We start from the raw sequence: 4466 nt of genomic DNA on the forward strand, positions 1-4466 counted from the left end.
TGCAGTAAATGTTTGTAGAAGTATTATTTATACTTTTCTGTGTTTGAAAATTTTCATGATTAAAAGCTGGAAGAAAAACATCTTTGTCTCCACAGAGACAGACAATGAATCAGATATACGTGTGTATGTATATATTCACCTACATATGTGTATATACATATATGTGTGCACGCATACACACGGTGCTGACATGCTAGAGAGAACAGCAAGCAGGCGTGGAGTTGGGAGCTCTCAGTGGAGAGTCCGGCTTTAATTAGGGTGCTCCAGGACACGCTCACTGAGAAGGTGGCCTTTGGATTAAGTCCTGAAGGGGGGGAGGGCTGCTCTCCAGAGGAAGAGGTGGCCAGGCAGCTGGCACAGAAGAGGCAAAGGCCCTGGGGTAGGAACATGCCTCGCGTTTTCCAGGAACAGCAAGGAAGTGTGTGTGTGCTCGGCTAGAGCTCAGCGAGGTGGGGGCGGCGGTTAGACCAGACATCGCACAGAGCTCAGTCCCCCAGAAAGGCAGGTATCACGTGGGGTTTGTAGGCCACGTAAGGGGCGTGGCTTTTCGGAGTGACAAGGGGGCCACTGGAGGGGGTGAGCTGAGGAGCGACTAGACCCGGCTTTTGTATAAGTAAAATGCACGCATCTTCCAGGGAGTGGAGGGTCTGTAGCTTCCTTCCCTCAGATCCTCAAAGGAGCCCGCCCGCCCACCAAAAAAAGTTAAGAACCGCAGTGAATTCGGTTTTCTCTTCACATTTTGCCCCCTTTGTCTTTGCAACTTGGCAAAACCAACCTTAAACCTCACCTGTATGCTTCCGACGTTGTCTGCCCAGGGGAACCCCTAAGAGAGAAAGGGGAGCCATGCAATGCCCTAAAGACGGGCCCCCGCAGCCCCGCTCAGCGGATATTAGGTCTCCCGGGCGGCAGCCGCTACTCGACCCCCGCCGCCCCAAGGTTCCCGACCGGCGCGCGACGTCTGGGCAGAAGGGGCGGACTCGGCTCGGCGCCGGCCCCGCGTTACCATAGCGACCCCGGCCGGGCCCCGGGCCGCGCCGCGCACGCTGCAGGCGGAGACTGAGGCCGGAGCCTCGGAGCCCACCTCCCGCCCCGGGGACTCAGGAGCCAGGAGCCGCCCACAGGTGAGTGAGCCCAGGTGAGCCCAGGTGGGGCAGAGCCTCAGTCCCCAAACCCAACCCCCACTCGGGGCTTCAGCTCCAAACTGACTCGAGCCGTCTGGACCTGCGCCCTCCACCGTCCCTTGTTCTAATTATTGCTATTTAAAAACAACCCATATAGAATGAGCTGGGACACAGCACCGAGGGATTGAGAAAACCGTCTCGAACGAAAGGGGGAAGAGAAAAATGAGACAAAATTAAGTGTCAATGGCTGAGAGATTCCAAACAGAGTCCAGAGGTTATCCTGAAGGTTATTCTTACGCATTATAAATAGATAACACCTTTTTAGTTAAGGTGTAATAGAGAGGCTGGAGGGAACCGCCTGCAAATGTAGAGCTGTGTTCCAGTAGCCATGTTTCTTGAAGATGATTGTAAAATGATATAGTTTTCACAATGTGAATGTGTGATTGTGAAAACCTTGTGTCTGATGCTTCTTTTATTTACCTTATGGACAGATAAGTAAAACATATGGATTAAAAATAAATAAATAATAGGGGGAACAAATGTTAAAATAAATTTAGTAGATTGAAAGGCTAGTGATCAATGAAAGGGAGGAGTAAGGGGTATGGTATACATGAACTTTTTTCTTTTTCTGAATTGATGTGCATGTTCTAAGAAATGATCATGATGATGAATATGCAACTATGTGATAAAAAAAGAATGTTCATATTGTATGTTGATTGGTTTTTTTAATTAAAAAAAAACCCGAAAACCACAGAGTCCACCGCACACCAGCAGCGCTGCAAGGCCTGCTTTTCCACCCGTGGCTCACCATTAAGCCTACAACCTCCTCTTGAGGCAGACGCATGTTCCCCAAAGTGTGGGATGAGGGGTGATTTCCTATGGCACTGACGAGGCGATAAGCATAGTGAAAAAGTTAGCGGCTTCTGGGTTCTCTTACAATTCTGAGTGGGCTGCAGAGAAAGTGTCAGTTGGGGACGACGTGGCATCAACACTCTCTTAATCTTTGCTAGTCTGTCTTTTAAACAGAGACCTCAGAGCCATAGGTTTCTACCTAAGACTTAAGCATCGTGGCTTCTTTGGCATTTTTATTTTTACAGTTACCTGTGCCTTAGGCCACCTGATACTGGGTTTCCGTTTATGGTAATGAAATGTAAATTTTCCTTTTTTAATAAATGCGTAAATTTTTTTTAAAGGGAGGTAATTTAAATGTGAAGATTAATGTTATTTGGAAGTGGCAAAAGAAAGAAAGTAAAATTTAAGATCTCAGGCTGTTCCCCCCCCCCCCGCCCCGCCCACCTGTTGCTCTGGCTATTTTCTTTGCCTGGAGTGTCCTGTCCCCTATTCAAAATATGTAACAAGCTGTATGGTACAGGCTCCAGCGCTGGGCCAGAGTCCTGGAGACCAGGGTTTGCAAAGGGCAAAGGGAGGAGGAAGAGAAGAGTCAGGTAGGATCCACGGGGCTCTCCTTGGCCTAAGATGTGCTAGGCTCTGGGGTTGGTGGGAGACCAAGAAAGAAGATGCAATCTCTGCCTTCCAGGAATTTCTTCTATTGGGAGTAGAGAATGAATTGCAACAGAGTGAAATCCTTCCAGTCCACGGCCCCGGCTTTCCAACTCCCTCCCCCCTGCCCGCTGTCCAAGACCTGAGACATCCCCAAGTGGTATGTGGGACCCTGTGCAAAATGACAATGGGGCCCCTTGTTCATAAATGATAAGAATTTGAAAACGGTGACAGCAAAGCAGAAAATGAGACATTGGCCCTTCTAAGGCAGGGCAGTGTGCGACTACAGGGGTTGCTCGCCCAGGAGGTTGGTCCTGGGTGGACAGATGCCTGGAGCTACCCAGTTCTCTCCTGGAACCTGCTCCAACTCCAAGGGCATTGTGATTGCTCAGAACCTATGCCTGCAGGTGGTTAAATATTTTGACTCTGGCCCCTGCCGCTAGCGCTGCTGGAGTGTGCATGGAGTCCTTGGAATCCATGGAGAACAGTTGGTATTTAATGGGCTTCAGCTTTCATTGGGAGGGACAGAGGTCCTGGGATTTGGTGGAGACAGGTCTTTATCACCCTGGAGACAGATGGACAGACATGAATGTCTGGGCTGGGGATCCTGGAGACATGTCTCCCATACTGGGGAGAGGCCCAAAGCCTCTCTGCAGTTCCACTAGGCAGGGCCAGGAGGTGAGAAACCTAACCAGGTGAGGGGGCACCCAGGCAGATGGCCCAGGCAGAGGGCAGGGGTAAAAGGGCAGCAACTGTCCCAGCGGACCTGGGACTGTCCCTGCTTTAGCAACAAAATCCAGCCTCCCAGTGGGTCACCCTAGATTCCTCTAGATATGCTTTACTGACAGGGACTTTTATTTATTTTTTTTAATTCTTTTTTTTCTTTGTTTTTTTCTTTTTTAATTTTTATTTTATTTATTAAACATACCAACATACAAACACAAACATTCTTACCATATGATCATTCCATTCTTACTCACAATATCATCACATGTATATTCATCATCATGATCATTTCTTAGAACATTTGCATCAATTCAGAAAAAGAAAAAGAAAAATGAAAAAAAAAATCATACATGCCATAGCCCTTACCCCTCCCTTTCATTGATCACTAGCCTTTCAATCTACTAAATTTATTTTAACATTTGTTCCTATTATTTATTTATTCTTAATACATATGTTTTACTCATCTGTCCATAAGGTAGATAAAAGGAGCATCAGACACAAGGTTTTTACAATCACATAGTCACATTGTGAAAGCTATATCATTATACAATCATCTTCAAGAAACATGGCTACTGGAACACAGCTCTACATTTTAGGCAGTTCCCTCCAGCCTCTCCATTACACCTTAACTAAAAAGGTGATATCTATTTATAATGCATAAGAATAACCTCCAGGATAACCTCTCGGCTCTGTTTGGAATTTCTCAGCCATTGACACTTTATTTTGTCTCATTTCGCATTTTCCCCTTTTGGTCGAGAAGGTTTTCTCAATCCCTTATACTGAGTCCCAGCCCATTCAAGGATTTCTGACAGGGACTTTTTGACAGCTTGCAAACCCTGCAAAGCCAGGCCCCATGCCACATTCCACTCACCAGTCAGATGAGGCAAGACCAAGGGACCTGAAGCTTTGGGTGCTAGGGAAAGGGATGTCCAGCAGTCTGAGTCAGTGGCCAGACCCCCAGTCCTCTGCAATACAGCCCAGGGCTAACCCTTGCCCGGCCCCTCCCCCTGGGGTCTCCAGGCCAGGCTCTAGCCTGAGGTCCAGCATCCTCTCCTGTGGGTCACACTGGGCAACTTCTTTTTGATGTCATCATAAACCTACCAGGTCCACTGGTTTCCC

General features: G+C 47.9%; 1 long non-coding RNA gene across 3 annotated transcripts in view; it reads right to left on the reverse strand.

Annotated features, from left to right (window-relative positions):
- Positions 1–4419, reverse strand: part of LOC143683588 (uncharacterized) — a 64281-nt gene extending 59862 nt beyond the window's left edge. For all 3 annotated transcript variants that reach the window (XR_013175548.1, XR_013175547.1, XR_013175546.1), the window contains exon 1: positions 4219–4419. This is a non-coding gene — a long non-coding RNA (uncharacterized LOC143683588). The remainder of the gene's footprint in view (positions 1–4218) is intronic.
- Between the last annotated feature and the right edge of the window lie 47 nt (positions 4420–4466).

The sequence above is a fragment of the Tamandua tetradactyla genome, chromosome 5 (assembly GCF_023851605.1).
Source record: "Tamandua tetradactyla isolate mTamTet1 chromosome 5, mTamTet1.pri, whole genome shotgun sequence".
Lineage (NCBI taxonomy): Eukaryota > Metazoa > Chordata > Mammalia > Pilosa > Myrmecophagidae > Tamandua > Tamandua tetradactyla.